Source organism: Podarcis gaigeae (assembly GCF_964106915.1).
Source record: "Podarcis gaigeae genome assembly, chromosome: 5".
NCBI lineage: Eukaryota > Metazoa > Chordata > Lepidosauria > Squamata > Lacertidae > Podarcis > Podarcis gaigeae.
In genome coordinates this window covers 34,648,644-34,665,621 of record NC_139681.1, presented here as the reverse complement: position 1 = coordinate 34,665,621, position 16,978 = coordinate 34,648,644, and the positions used below count along the sequence as shown (strand labels likewise).

The following is a 16,978-nucleotide window of genomic DNA, read 5'->3' as shown; positions in this document are numbered from 1 at the left end:
GACCCAGAAGCTGTCTACGGACAGACGCCAGCTCTCTTGGCCTATAGAACAAGATGAGCGGACAACCCCAGAGTCATCCGCAACTGGACCTAATGGTCAGGGGTACCTTTACCTTTTTTAATCTCAGTTATATCTTCCCCTGGGGATGTTGCAAAGACAACCTGAACATCAACTGTGATGTAGGTTGATTCAGTCAAGTTAAAGTTTTGCATGTCTACAAGGAGGCCACTTCTACACTCCAAGCTATACTCAGCACCACATGCCATGAAACTGTGGAGCATCTAAGCTGTAGTAAAGGATGCCCATTGCAGTCTTCTTTAAAAAGCAGATATACTACAGATGACATTTGTTTCAAAGTTAAATTCTGAAATGCAATTTGAATGATTTCTCATCTGCCTCAGATTTGCACAGAAGGAACTTCTAAAAGATAAGGACACATCATCATCATTCTGAAAATGAATCTGCCGTCTAAAATCACATTAGTGTTGTTCATTCTGCTTTGCAGAAATGAGCACATAACTCACTTGCAGTGGTTGAATCTTTACAGAGGAAACACCATAAAATTTTTGATATCCTCTAGGGCAAATGTCTGCATGGGAAAGATAGTGAAGAATTATAGGATACATGAACCTTGAGCAACCTCCTCCTTGATGATATGTAATTACCTGCCAGCCACTAAGGCAGTAAGTAGTAACTATAAAAAATTCATTGTTCCATTGGACTCTGTGGACACAACCCATTTGAGAGCTTTACAAAACCTTAAAGAGCAATTTCTCTTTAAATAGCAAATGTTTTAGGGCTAGGAAAAAACCTGATGCCTTTAACTAATAAATCATAATCATTAGAGGGAAATGAAATTTCCATCCAATCAATATCCTAAATCACATCTTTGATAAGCACTACATGTATAGATGTTTGCTGTTATTAGATACTGCCTTACTATGTCTGCATAAATATACAAAACTATTTGTCAGTCAATGTTTTGTCATTGACAAATCCTGCAATCAAGAGGGAAGTATCATTAAAGTAATATATGAGGACAAGTGAAAATGTTCTTGCAAAGTTTAGACTAGAAAAAAATGGGTGGGACACACAGGGGAATGAAAGATAACAGAATCTTATGTTCACAACTTTCTAAGAAAGAATATGTAGAATCATGCATCTCTACTGCACAAACAATAACATTTAATATAACATATTTGTATACTATTGTAAAATCATAAAAAGGGCTCTGCTGGATCAAACCATATGCTCATCTAGTCCAGCATCCTGTTCTCACAGAAGCCAGCCCTTTGTTTGCAAGCAGAACATGAGGGCAACAGTACAATCCCCACTTGTGGTTCCCAGCAAATGGTCTTCAGAGGCACAGTACTTCCGGCAGTGGAGATTGAACACTAGATACTGATAGTCTTATTCTCCATGAAATTATTTCTGGACTTGAAAAAATAGAATAAACTTCACCAGGGTGGTGGGAAGTGCTTTTTGTCATTGTTCATTTAGAAGGGAGAAGTGGAATTCAGGGATTTTCATTTTTTTTAAATTATATAAATTGTTTGTCTTTGTTTCTCAATTTGATCCTTTTACATGTTTTTGTATGTATTGTGGTATATTATTCATTGTGATTTGCGTTGTGACTTGCAGTTACCTTTATGGATCATAGTTTAGCAATTATTTATTGTAATTGTGAAGAGTGAATTTGTTTATTTATTATTTGAGTGTTAATTGTATTGTACTCTTATATTCTAATAGATTACTGAATATTTGATATATCATTCCATTTTAAAGTTATGTTTTGTATTGGATAATATTATTATATGGTGTGTGTTATTTGTTGTATATTTTGTCGCTGTAAACTGCCTTGTGTATAGTATTATAGAAAGACGGTATACAAATTAAAAGTGAAATGAAATGAAAAAGTTGTGTATAATCAAAATGGATTCCCACTCAGTAATCAGGTGATTGCCAACTGAAGTTTCCAAATCACCTTAGTGATTTGGACATCCCAGTTGGTGATTTGAACCAACCATAGTGGGAAAGAGGTACTCTTAGCCACCAAGACCATATATATTTATTGTTTTTTGCATTTGTGACATGTGTCATTGCATTAGTTCACTTTGGAAACAGCATGCAGCCTTACAACTAAGGCATTAAAAATGACAATTAAAATTACCCTTAGTTCACGCCCATTTTTCAATGTTGGTGCAGTTGTCAATATAAGAAGATAACTTGGTGAGGTCGTGAATAAGCCTTAGGTCCATTTCTGTTGAAGAGGCCCAAAAGCTGCTTATTCCTCTGAAGGCACAGTTCCTGGAATGATAAAACACTGTATTATTCGTAGAGAAACTGGTTGATGGCATAAAGTAATGGAACAATAACACGAAGTGTTGTCTGAAAAAGTACTGAGCTTGCCCTACATGAAGTTCATTATTCCAACAACAGAAGACCTTTGGGCAACAAATTGCAAGCCATACAAACTAAAAATCTCATGAAGATCATTTAAGGGACTTTAAAAGATAGTTCATAAGTACATGGGCTTGGGTACAACTGCAAATTGAAGGGGAAATAAATTTGGGGAGAACTGAAGAAGATACAGATACAGATAACAACAAATAATATCACTACAGAGAACTACAGTAAATGGAAATTAAAGAAAGACACATCTAAAGTCCAGTTGGATTTCCCATTCTCTCATTCTAGCTGTCCTCTTGATTCAAGAAGAAAACATGTGCTTCTCCTGTAAGCATGCAATCACTGACACATGTGGACACATGAAGGAACAGAATGTTATCACGGAATCATAGAACTGTAGAGTTGCAAGGAACCTGAGAGCCACATAGTTCAACCTCTTGCAATGCAGAAATCTCATGAACAGTGCTATTTTTATAGAAAAAAGAGGTGCCGGAACTCACCATGAATGCCTCCCTTGTTCTCTTATAATGGTAATGGCACCCACTGAAAGGTGCCAGAACTGAGTTAGGGAGAGTTATGGCTGAAAAAAGCCCTGCTTGTGAAAAACATGGACTGAAAGAAAAGTATGCTACATGGTTTATTAAAAATAGTTATTGGGAAAATGCAGATGTAAAAAATCTGAGAACATAAGAAGACTCTGCTGGATCAAGCCAATGGTCCACGTGGTCCAGCATCCTGTTCGCACTGTGGCCAATCATTTTTTTGTGGGAAATCCATAAGGAGGACCTGTGATTATTAGCTACTGGTATTCAGAAGTATCACTGCCTCTGACTATGGAGGCAGAGAATAGCTATGTTTGGATTAAAGAAAAATACTGTTTTGAGGAATGGTAGGGGCAACTGTTTTTATACTAGCAATGATTCCTTCCTTCTTCCTCTCTCATACACATAGCATTTCAGAGCATCTTTCACTGAAACATTTCATTGAAGTTAAAAACTGCACTCTTTTAATACTAGACAATTCCATACTAAGGATTTTCACATGTATGCTCATTCAGTGACTACGGCATCAAATGATGACTCATAAATGCCATCAGAAAATGCAGAATGAGTGTTCCTGGTGTAGTTTTCTTTGGCCTCTTCACACAAGCAGCTCATCAACCTGAATTTGCTGGCCATCACTCCAAAGTCAGGAAAGCAGTCACAAACCAGTCCTGCACTATCATCTGTTTTCCTATATTTTTCTGGGTCTCGAGTCCCAGGCTGAGTCAGATGGTTGCCTTTTGGAGACTAAACAAAAGACACTTTTCTCTTCTGCTAACATTTGGAAAGGTCTCTTTTAGAAACTTTCCCTCACATTTTGTAGAGAAATGTCCCCACTCCAAATCTTTACAAAATTATATGGCATTCTCAACATACAGGAAATGTGCAAAGATGTTGACGATCACAGCTAAATATAATGGTTCCTCTTGCAGTGCTAGCATGTCACCAAAAGGATGTGATGACCAGCTGGGAAACTAAATTATATCGACATTTGGCTTGCAATTACAATGTTAATTAATATGACAATAAAAATGTATATTTATTAATGTATTTATGGTCCAGTACAACTCCTGTATCATCCCTATTAATTTGGGTCCCAGAACTACTACCTTCCAAGTCCAATGGTAGCCCACCAGACCCATTTGACTCCCATTTATAAATTAGCCGCCTCTCCAGTACAGAAGGTAAACCATATGCTGGCAAAAGATAAGGAAAAAACAACTCATTCATACAAGTTTTTCCCCTTCCCCTTAAGATGTAATCTGCTTTCATTAACATTTTAGTTAGGTCTTGCTGAACACTGTTTGAAAACAACAAATGCTGCTTTGGGGCTTATATAGTTCTGGCAGTTATTTGCATCAGCACTGTTTAATCAATGCTAATGAGTATCTTATATCTAAAAGTATTCATACTTAAGCATAAAGGCATCATCACCAACAACTGGATGCAATTAGTCTCCTAAGACCATTAATGGGGTTATTATTTAACAATGTTAATGATGTAGATTATCATGATTTAGGATAAGATGTTGGTAATAATGTGTAATTAGGAGATAAGTTATCCATTTAAAGCATAATACCCTGTGGTTATAATTTGCAAGAACAAAAGTAGGTGCTGCAAACTTTATTTTGAAATACCTATGCAGATGTAGTGCTCCGTATATATAAAGTATAAATGGATGTCTTGTCATAGAAGGTTTTAAGGTTGCTGACTGGTACAGCTGCACCATGAAAATGCTGTGGGTAATGTAATGAGAGAGATGTGGGAGGGTGCCAAATTTTAGCACCGCTGAAATTTGAGAACTCAAAGTCCACCACTGGTCCTATAGAAGGGAACCTGAGGATCATCTGGTCCAACCCCCTACAATGCAGGAATATGCAGCTGTCCCATACAGAGATCAAACCTGCAATCCTTGATGTTCTCAGTGCCATGCTCTAACCGGCTTTTGATATGATAACCTATAAAGAATTATCAGAAACAAGAGTACAAGTGGATGGAACCAAATGAAACTGCCTCCTCTCATTTCTAGTTAATAGGGCATTACTATTCCATCTTCTGGGCTCACATATGTCCCTCACATATGCAAAATAAGAGCCAAATAGAGTTCTCTTCACTCTCATAGAAATAGGGCTCCATCTTCCTCCTCCAAAAAAAAAAAACAAAACATGGAACACCTGCCTAAACTAAGAAAACACCAATAGAACACCTCATTTTATCCCAAGCCTGCTCACATCCTGCAATAGCAAGGATTATTAATCATCCATGAAGGGGATGGTACAAAACTATGCTAGTCTCCCTTAGCATGCCTTTAATGTGATGATCTATCTGTCCCTGAGATGTGCAAGTAGCTGTTGGTACTCTCACAGGCAGGCAGCAGGCTTAAGTGAACTGGGTTCTTCACGAGCCTTTAGGAATGCTTCCGTAAGTGTCTGAATATGCCAGTCTTGACAAGTCGGACTTGCCACAGCTATCTTTAGAAATTCAGAGAATGAGTAATTCCACAAGGATTCCACACACACTGTCTCTTCAACTTCTGTCAAAAAAAATTGCTGCAAGACACACCCCAAAAAGAAAATAACAGAACACCACTAGTAATCACATACAGCTCCCAAGTTAAAACAGTTCAACGCATCATCAGAGATCTACAACCTCTCCTAGACAATGGCAGTTCTCTTTCTCAAGCTCTGGGAGGAAGACCTTTCATTGCCTACAGACAGCCACCCAATCTTAACTCCTCACCCACAATAATACAACAAGCAGACTTAACATGGACACTGGTACCAGAGCCTGCAATAAACCCAGATGCCAACTTTGCTGCCACATACACAACACCATTACTGGCCCCAACAACATCAAACATACCATCTCAGGACTATTCAATTGCTCATCTTCTAACATTGTGTATGCCATCAAATGCCAACAGCTCTCTATATTGGACAAACAGGCCAAACTCTACGCCAAAGGATAAATGGACATAAATCTGATATCAGGAATCACAAGACAGAGAAACCAGTAGGAGAAAACTTCAATCTCCCAGGACATTCTATACAAGATCTCAAAGTAGCTGTCTTATTACAAAATAACTACAGAAATAGACTGGAAAGAGAAGTTGCTGAATTGCAACTTATTACCAAACTTAAAACCATGGAGAGACCTGGTCTAAATAGAAACATTGGATTCTTACCTCATTATACATGATAAAGCTACTTTTAGCCATCTCACCCCTTGCTTTTTCCTGTAAGACCAATTGCAGTCGTTAACAGTCGTCAACAGGTTTACCACACCTATCAGCCAATCACCCATTCCCACCACCCTTCTGAGTACAGTGGTGCCCCGCAAGACGAACGCCTCGCAAGACGAAAAACCCGCTAGACGAAAGGGTTTTCCGTTTTGGAGGCACTTCGCAAAACAAATTTCCCTATGGGCTTGCTTCGCAAGAAGAAAGCCCATAGGGAAATCTCCGGGGACCTCTTTTAAATGCTAGCGGTGGGGAGCAAAGCCTTCCCCCCCCCTCCAGCCTTCAGAAGAGGTCCAGGAAGGCCGGCGGGGGCCGAAAGGCTTTGCTCCCCACCGCCAGCATTTTAAAAGCAGTCCGGGATAGCAGGGAAGCGCTTCCCGCTATCCCGGATGGCTTTTGAAGGCAGGCGGGGGGGAGCAAAGACCTCTTCTGAAGGCGGGCGGGGGGCAAAAGTCTTTGCTCCCCCCCCGCCTGCCTTCCTGGGAGAGCGGAGTAACGCAGCGCGTTTCTCCGCTGTCCCAGAGGGCTTTTGAAGGCAGGGAGGGGGGAGCAAAGACTTTTGCCCCCCGCCCGCCTTCAGAAGAGGTCCAGGACCTCTTCCGAAGGCGGGCGGGGGGCAAAAGTCTTTGTCCCCCCTGCCTGCCTTCCCGGGGGCTTTTAAATCGCCCCGGGACTGTCCCGGGGCGATTTAAAAGCCTCCATACGGCTTTTGAAGGCTGGCGGGGGGCAAAAGTCTTTGCTCCCCCCTGCCTGCCTTCCCGGGAGAGCGGAGAAACGCAGCGCTGCGTTTCTCCGCTCTCCCGGGAAGGCAGGCGGGGGGAAGCAAAGACTTTTGCCCCCCGCCGGCCTTCAGAAGAGGTCGGGGGACAGACTGTCCCCAGACCTGGTCTGAAGGCAGTTTCCATAGGAACGCATTAATTGATTTTTAATGCCTTCCTATGGGAAACCGTGCTTCGCAAGACGAAAAACTCGCAAGACGAAAAGACTTGCGGAACGAATTAATTTCGTCTTGCGAGGCACCACTGTAATACCCCTCCCCAGCCTCTCTCACTATATATAAGGGTCTGGTGACTTCTGTTTCAGTGTATCTGAAGAAGTGTGCATGTACACAAAAGCTCATACCAATAACTAACTTAGTTGGTCTCTAAGGTGCTACTGGAAGGAATTTTTAATTTTCTAATTTTTTTTATTTCTGTCAAAAAGTTATTAGTGTCTAGAATGAAATACAGAAATGGTCAGATGGTATTTTCAACTTTCATTTCTACAGAAAGAAGCGATGTCTTAAAGTAAATTTTCTCAAAGCAACAAGCCAAGTATGTTTTGGGCAAAGTGGACCCCAGTTAATAGGATCTCAGAGGAACTGTGCAAGAACAAAACTCTATTGATGAATTTCAAATTATCATACAAGTATGATAAGGTAGGGATGCGGGTGGCACTGTGGGTTAAACCACAGAGCCTAGGACTTGCCGATCAGAAGGTCGGCGGTTCGAATCCCCGCGACGGGGTGAGCTCCCGTTGCTCAGTCCCGGATCCTGCCAACCTAGCAGTTCGAAAGCATGTCAAAATTCAAGTAGATAGATAGGTACCGCTCCAGCGGGAAGGTAAACGCTGTTTCCGTGCGCTGCTCCAGAAGCGGCTTAGTCATGCGGGCCACATGACCCGGAAGCTGTACGCCAGCTCACTCGGCCAATAAAGCGAGATGAGTGCCGCAACCCCAGAGTCGGTCACAACTGGACCTAATGGTCAGGGGTCCCTTTACCTTTACCTTTTTGATAAGGTATACTAAGTAGTGATGGGAGAGAGAGAGAGAGAGATTTGAACTAGATTCTGTAAATCCAATAGCTTCCTTAAATAGTCAGCACACAGCTTAAGAATTACTGAGTCCAGTTACAATCCAAACCAAATTCCTTAAATGGAATTCCCTTCCAAAAGAGGTGCAGCTGGTCTCGTCAGTTCTGGCCTTCTTCTATTCCAAATGTCATATAGTTAAAATGATTTTTTTGCTGGCTTGCAGTTTGTGGGCTTCAGGGTGTTTGGTTTTTTTACGATGCCTTTTGTGTTGGGCAATTAATGTTACAAAATATTTATTAATTTCAGATATTTCTTTGTTTCTGATGTCTGAAGTTGATGTTTTGAAGCATGTCACTCATTCACAATGGAGATGTAATCTTGCACCTGCAGCTCCCTGTGAATTTCCAACCTTCACGAGCTCTCAAGCACCCTTACATATCAGTTGCTGCTTTTTGTGGTGACAGCATGTTACTAGAATATATCCTCTAGTTACTAGAATATAGCTGCAATAATGGGCCAAGTGCCAGCAAACCTGAGAAAGATGGGAAGGAGACACCTCTACCAATTTATCAGTGACCTAAGTGTGTGCATGGGAGAAAAGGAAGAATTCTTCAACTCAGAGTCAAATTTAATCTGGAGAAGAATTTTGGTGCCTGTAATGTTTGCCTCCTTTTTAAAGCTTACCATTATGAATTATTGGGGTTTGGGCTCTAAGCCAAGTAATTGCAAAATTCAGTGAAATCTCTAATAATCACTTAATGATACTTAAATGGATAACTTATGAAAATGACAAACTGCTAGGGAGCCAGAAATGCATAAAATGGCTGTGATGAGGACAAAGAATGACAAAGATGGTGGCCCTTAATGTATTTTACTGCATTAATGCATCTTTACTATGCACTGTTCCTAGCTTTTCCTGCTATCCTTTCTTCTTCAGTTGAGTCACTCTGCTTTTATGAATTCTCAAGTTGCAAACAGGGCAATATAAGGGGGGAAATTATCCTCGGTGCAACAGAGGAGTTGGGAGTCTCTTTACGATTTCTACTCTCCTTTTCTCTCTTTTGCACAGGAACCAGGATTAGATTATGTTGTTGTTGTTTAGTCGTTTAGTCGTGTCTGACTCTTCGTGACCCCATGGACCAGAGCATGCCAGGCACTCCTGTCTTCCACTGCCTCCTGCAGTTTGGTCAGACTCATGTTTGTAGCTTCAAGAACACTGATTATAAAACCAATGAAATCGGATAAGTGATAATGGAGGACAGGGAGGCAAGATGGACAGAAATAATTGTGTTAAATTTTGCCTTTCTTCAGTGATACTTCAGTGTGCTTGCCTGAGGAAGCTGATGTTGAAGCTACCAGTCACATATACTTGTGCAGATCCATTTGCTCTGTTTTAACCTCACTTTATGAGGTTTTTCATTATTCCCCTGTTCCACTAGCATAAACCAACTTTTGTTTGTGCAGAAAATGTAAGACTTGCCCTGGCCTCCAATTAGCTACTAAGCTAAGGTCAAGATGCTGATCCTGGTTTCCAAAACCTTATACAGCTTGGGGCCAGGATGCCTAAAAGATTGTCTTACTTCTTACATACCCAACTGGCCATTGTGCTCTGCCCTTTAAACAACATTCTCTTAATAATAAAAGGAGGTAGATTTAACAGTTCTGTGTATTTGTGAGATGCTTCATACAAATATACAGAGAATAAATCCCATTCAGAAGGGGAAAGTGAGTGTAAATGTGATACCCTGCCAGGCAACATCAGGAAAGCGAAGTGCAGGATGAAAAGGAACAGGTAATAAGAAACTACACTTTTCCTGGTTTCCAATTTCAGTTTCATCCATATTACAGACATATTTAATTAAATGCTAACATAAGAGAAGACAGCCTGTGGCCGATTATGCTGTTGAATGTTTGACCATCTTATTACTGTGACTAGGTTTATCATTGTGGTTTTGCCTGTGGCACACAATTGGATCTAGAGATCAGGGGATCTGTAGATCCTTTAACAGTTGTGACTTTTTAATGAATGACAATTGACTGACAAGGGAACATATCAGATCAGTGCTCTACAATGTGTCTTTGTCTGTTTTGTTGGGAGAGCCAAACAGCCCAAAAACAGAAAGGTTGAAGGCTACGCAAAATGCTTTGAGAATTCAGTACCTACTGCAAGACTTCCTGTCTGCATATCTGTAAACAAAACAAATATTAAGTAAGGTGTGGAGTTTCCTTTTGGTAGCTGTTTGTTTCCTCTGCCAGCCTTTACAGACCTAGGCATTTACACATTTACAGGCGTCCTGATACACCATTAAAGGTATCCAACCAAGTGTACAATGTGAAGCTGTCTAGAATGGCTGTCTATAGAGTTCTGAAGTGCTCTGATTGTTGCTGCTTTGCTTAAAGCAGAAAAACATGGGGTTTTTAAAAAGCCAATTTAAGCTTTTAACTTCTTTAAAAAAGTATTCCATTGCTACACCTTAACGAAGAATCATCCATATTTCTTCAATGCTCTGCAGGTGACATTTTGAACAGCCTCACTTTGGACATAGAGAAACATAGGAAAACATATATATATAGGGAAATGTAAGGTTGAGCTATATGGTACAGAAGAGCATAGAAGCAAAGTAACGCAAGGCTTTCTGGAGGTCCCTGTCTTAGGTGTGTGTAACTGACATCATGCTTCAACATTTAGAGAGGGGCAGATCCCCAAATCACCTCAGTTTGCCTCTTTATCAAACTCTCACACAGAGCCAATTCACACCCCTAGTAACTGCTGAAAACGTTAACAAATCTGATTTAGGGTGAAATAAGGATAAGCTCAAGGACATCCATGTGCAGGACATGCAGCAATATTGCCACTCACTTGAACTTTCTTAAAAATTCAGAGATGTTCATATGATATAGCATATGTTCTCTTATCCATTTTTGTAAAAGAGAAAAAGGAAAAATGTGCACCTCTACCCAGCAAAAAGAGAGTGAGATATCACAGTACTCCATATCAGATTGAAAAGGAAGAAAAGAAATAGCTCAACAAAAACAGTCAATGTTATAGTCTTCACATTGTTTTAAATTTTTCCTAAAATAGCTTGCAGTGTAGAACTCATTTCTTTTAATCTCTTCCATTTTTTTTTAATGGGGTGGTTTTGAAGTGATGTTAGTTTCTCATGTCCTGTTATAGCTCATTCACACATGCAACCCGCCACCTGATGCTACAGAATAATGTCTCTCTGTGTTTGAACACTCATGCTTGGAACCAGAATAGCGTGAATGGAACTCTGCTCAGCTAATGTGAGCTTCTGAATTGCCACTTGATGGTTGCAGCCTTTATACTGGACTACAGAGTGTGCAATCCAAAGCAGAGGCATTCATTTTTCCATGAAGGGTACAAGTCTCAACACACATTGATGTATTCAACAACAGGTGTGGTATATGGAAACAGATAAGCACAGGGAGTGATTATATCTTGTAACTTCCCCATGTCTATCTGAGTGGCCTATGTACTTTGTGGAATCACTAATAAAAGTCTTGAAACAAGAAAGTTTGCATCACCCATTGGTATTACTAAGGAACATAAATGTATTAAAGTTTTTTGGGGATATATATTGTTTTATCAGTTCTTGGCAATTGCTGAACTCCATCCACTTAACCCCCTACATCCCTTCCACCAAAATAAAAATAAAAATCAGAGGGTTTAAACATGGTGCACAGGGTGCTGAATGTGGTGCACAGGGCTGCAGTGGAACAGGAAACAGAAGGATCTGCAGAACATTGGGCCAGAACAAAGTGACCTTTCAGGGACACAGAGTGATGAAGTACTTAAACAAGTCAGTGTCACACCCAGACTGTACCCTTAAAACTGTACCGATTGCAGGAGTGTATTAACAACATGCTTCTCAAATTTCATACTAATTAATAATGAATGCTGGCTGAGATTCAAGAAGCAGAAAATACCCCTGACTTCACTGTCAAATTAAATGCTGCTGTTAGTTGCAACAGCTGGGAGATTCAGTCTGCTCAATTCATAATTATAAGACTCTGACAAAATACTTTGTATCTGAAACCATGTCTCCAAGGAAATAGCACAAAGAGTGTAAAGAACAAGAACTTTACATAATGATAACAGAAGCCTGGAGCTATATATGCCCCCATGTACGGGATCACCTGTCAATATCAGGCTGGAATTCTATCAAAAGCCATGCAATTCTATTAGCGCTTCCATTGATGGTCGTCTCTGTGGATGATGCACTTGTTTTTCCACTTCTCTTTGGATGATTGACTTTGCACCAAGATTCCACTGAGAAAAAAATTGTTATGATTTATTTATTGCAGACACATAAACGTGGAAAGAACTGTCAATTGAATATGAAATATAAGAGCCAAGTCACAAGATGTTATCCTCCAAGCTGTCTCTCACCTTAATAAGTATGTGCCATAAGTCAGAGTATACAAATTAAATGTTTCTATTATACAAGTCGCAAGTAATTACTATTCAACTAAGCAGGAGAAAAATAAACACTAAATATTTGTAAATGAGTTTCTTGCTTCGGAAGAGGACCTCGATTTACAGCTATACACATTATCAACAGAAAGCACCACAAAATGCCCCAAAGCATTCCTAAAACTGTTGTGGTATATTATTTATACAACAGTGCAAAGTCAATTAAAGAGGATGGTTTTTTTGCTAGTGGTAACCAGGAATAATACCTGATTCAGTATTATATTTATTTATCTGAAGGAGGATTTTACTTACTGATTCTGCTAGCATGGCTTTTGGTGCATATATATATATATATATATATATATATATATATATATATATGCAGGTTTTGGTGTCCTCGGGTGTCTTCCCGTGTAAAAGTTGGGGTGTCTAGGCGACGTTTCGACGAGGTCTCACTCGTCATCTTCAGGCTGGTGCTTTCGGCTTCTTGTTACTGGAACAGAGCGGGATCTCAATGTTTGAGTTCCTATAAATACTGTAGAGGGGGTGTGGTGTCGAAACGTCGCCTAGACACCCCAACTTTTACACGGGAAGACACCCGAGGACACCAAAACCTGCATTCCTGTACCCGTGAAAATCTACGAAAGCATATATATATATATATATATATAAACACCCGCTCCCATTCTCCAGAGAAACCAGTATCAAGCAGGCTATGCATGCAACCCTTCATATATACCATGGAACATCCCATTGCATGCCATAGTCCTGTGACTTCATTGCAATGAAATAACCAGAGAGGACAAAGAGTACATTGTGTCAATAAGGCCACAACTGTGAAAGTTTTGGCACTGCACAGTAGCCTGTCTGCGATTGGCCCATGTGCAGGCAGGCTACAATCAGGAGTCCTGGCCAGGACCAAGCCACAACATTAAGCTAATGTTCTGGCTCAGCATGCCTGAACCTGGGATAGGGTTCTCTAGCTTAACCAGGTTTGCTAGTGAAGCTTTATCCCATGGCTACAGCTCATGGTTGAGGAGAAGATACCTTAACTTTATCCCATATTTGGAGGACATGCTGAGCCAAACCTTTTTTTTTTTTAAGATAATTTTTATTAACAAACCAAATCACATTAGTTCCAAATTACAAAACCAAAATTTAATTTTTTGTTGGGGGTACCCATGCTTCAAGCTCAGAAAGGGGTCCAATCATCTCTTATTTCTGCTGCTTTGATGTTCACAGTTCTGTCCATTCATCTCTTTGTTGTTTTCCTTTACAAATCATCTTTCAGTTTTCTTGTTATCGTATTTTTTTCCTTTCTTTATAACCTCTGAAAGTCTCCACAAGCGAGTTGAAACAAACGTTGTTATAGTCCTGTGTGGATTTTCACATTAATCCAAAAGTCATATTCAAACGGCAGACACCATTTCAACATTTCCATAGAATACAGTCTTAGCGTCTGCTCATTAGCTTTCACAGACCTGTTGCTACGACATCAATCTTTTCAGGGGGTTCTGCTAGATCAAACACAGAGTCAAATATGATAACAAAGCCATGGCTTCCTCCCCCTCTTGACTGTCAATCCTGCAACAAAGCCTGTCTTGTCATGGCAGTTCTCTTTTAGAACTGCGTCATCCCAAAAGTCTTCCATTTCCTTTCCAGATCTTCCACAAAGCAAAGCCTTTAGTTAATGATTCATTTCCACACAGTTCATTATTCCGTCTCACTTGTTATCGGTTATTGCAACGGTTCTTCTTGGGGGGGGGGTTGTTAGGTAATCACATAGAGAGAGAAAAAGAAAAGTCCCCCCCCTTTCCGCCCCATTCCGACATACCGACATCTTTGATGTAGTCTTCTTTGATATATTTACCTGTTCAGTCCAACCCGTCGCTCAGCTTCACAGAGCTCGCTTCAGTTAGCAATCAATACTCCCTTTCTTCACTCAAAACATGTGCATTTGCTACTCTCTAATTATTTATTTTGAGCTCCTGCAACCAGGTTGCAATCAGAAGTAGCGTCCGGGAGAGCGAAAAACTCACGTGAGTGCTATCCGTCTAATGCCCACACCCCCTCCTTCTTTCGAACTCGGAGGTGATTTATAGGCACCCGCAGACGAAGCAGTGTTTTCCCATTCCCCCTGGGAAAACTAGGGAGGCTAATTACTCCCATATTAGCCTCTTAATTACCTCGTGTGAACTAGAAAGATGGTATTGTTGGCCATCTTCCAATGTGCCCCTAGCAGCCCCCCCATGCTGAGCCAAACCTGACATCTGTCATCCAGGATGCTAGTAAGCCATACTCTAGCTTGCCATGGCATATGATCAGGAGGTTGGTGCAAGGTAGGTGGAAGTAGCTCATGGTTTAAAGCCAGTTTAAGAATCTCGCTTCTTATGAAACTTGTAGCCCTCTCTGCAGTTGTCAGATGGGCAGCCCAGGGTTTCTGGCACACATGAGAGTTAACAATAGAATTTCCTACTTGGGAATTGTTAGGTATCATCCATCATACAAACAGGGACATGATAGAAATACTCATGAATTAAGTTTCCTGACAATATTTGCATGATGAAACGAAAACACATTGCTGCATTTGAAAAGAAAAAATAAATGGTATTTTGGTTACTCTCAGATCCCCTATATCATGTAACTGGGGCCTTATTTGGAAGAACATTAATCTTTCAAGGTGCTTTAATATTTGAAGAATATGTCCTGGGGTTTTTTTTGGTATTAAGTGTCTTGTATCTGGTTTTATCCATATGAAAACTGCAAACCAACTGAAGACTTTGGTATTATCCTGATGTTATTACTCAATATGACATCTATATGCTTTGGTCTCTTGAGCACTGTAAAAGGTAGTTTTATGGCCAATTTTGTTGCCCAATAAATCAAGATGTGACTGACTAACCCTTCCAAAGCCTTTTTTTCTTGGTCAGTCTGGGTATTCCAAGACACAGTATATGTGTGTACACTAAAATATAATCTCCCACAATATATGATGGATTTATTTAGGCCCAGGGCTTTTCTTGGATCTCCAATTTGCCACTTGATTTACAGGCTTTAAAACTTTAGACTCAGACTGATACTATTTTCTTAAATATTCGTTTGCAAAGAGAGAAAATATATTTAGCAATAGGACATAAAACAGTTTTGTTCATAACCAAAGAGTAAATCCTCTGAAAGGTAGCAGGTGGCTATATATCATTTTAACTGTGAAATAATTTCTTTTCTGGTGCAGAATCTAGTTTTGATAAATCCAGTTTTGTTAACAAACTACTTTATTTGCCCACATAATATATTGTTCTTTACATTCCAGTAAATATTTATTTCATAGCATTTGCCATTAAGGTGCCAGGTGCTTGAGAAGTCATCAGTTCAAACAATTCTGTATAGACTGCAACAGCTTGATTTCAAACTCTTCTAGCTTGGCCTTGGCTACTGAAATATCTTCTTGAGTGTTTCATTCTCCTTTAAGCATGGGTTCCCCCACAACCTGTACTCTTGAGAGTATCCCTAAAGGAGAACATGACTGGAAGTGTTAATAATTGTATTAAAAACTTTTGGAATTCACACTACCTAGATGGTTCTAGGTTCTAGTTCAACCTAACTGTACACATTTCCTCTTTTTAACGTGAGCGGTAGCTGTGATTTATATTCTTAATTCAGAATACAGTACTTTTAAATACTGCTACCTGCCCCAAACCTTTGAGTGGGATGCTCTTGTCCACAATCCAAAGATACAGTATTTAGAACAGTTCTATACATGTCTTTTTCTGTTTATTCTTTATAATATCCTAGCATGTGACTAGATAAAATAAAAAGGTGATGCATTTTAATATTTTAAACATGTACCGTATTTTTCGCTCTATAACACGCACCTGACCATAACACGCACATTGTTTTTAGAGGAGGAAAACAAGGGAAAAAACATTCTGAATGAAACAGTGGATGTATCATTTTTGGGCTTCATGCTGTGGCCACAGACATGTGATCTGATGGTGAATTTGGGGTGACCCAATGCCAAAATCCTGAGAATTCCTGTGGATCCATGCTTTGTAACCACGTTTTTGCACCATTGCAGCCCCAGGCAACAGTGGGTGCGTGATTTTTTTGGTGCAGGCTGTAGCCATGGACATGCTATGTGATCTGATGGTGAATTTGGGGTGACCCAATGCAAAGATCCTGAGAATCCCTGTGGATCCATGCTTTGTAACCACGTTTTTGCACCATTGCAGCCCCAGGCAACAGTGGGTGCGTGATTTTTTTGGTGCAAGATGTAGCCATGGACATGCTATGTGATCTGATGGTGAATTTGGGGTGACCCAATGCAAAGATCCTGAGGATCCATGTGGATCCGTGCTTTGTATCCACGTTTTTGCACCACTGTGACCCTAGGCAACAGTGGGTGCATGATTTTTTTGGTGCAAGATATAGCCATGGACATGCTATGTGATCTGATGGTGAATTTGGGGTGACCCAATGCAAAGATCCTGAGGATCTATGCTTTGTAACCACATTTTAAGTGGGGAGCGAAGGAAAAACAAAGAAGGGATATTAGAGGGGTGTGCA

At 40.2% G+C, this 16,978-nt stretch overlaps 1 protein-coding gene across 17 annotated transcripts in view; it reads right to left on the bottom strand.

Moving 5' to 3' along the window:
* The window catches only part of PCDH15 (protocadherin related 15), a 649,118-nt gene that overhangs the window by 442,608 nt on the left and 189,532 nt on the right, over positions 1-16,978 (bottom strand). For 15 of the 17 annotated variants that reach the window (XR_014564822.1, XM_083740648.1, XM_083740659.1 and 12 more), the window contains one exon: positions 2,171-2,307. The exons of the other annotated variants lie outside the window; for them this stretch is intronic. The gene's annotated coding sequence lies outside the window, so the exon portion shown is untranslated. The remainder of the gene's footprint in view (positions 1-2,170; positions 2,308-16,978) is intronic. 17 annotated transcript variants of the gene reach the window in all.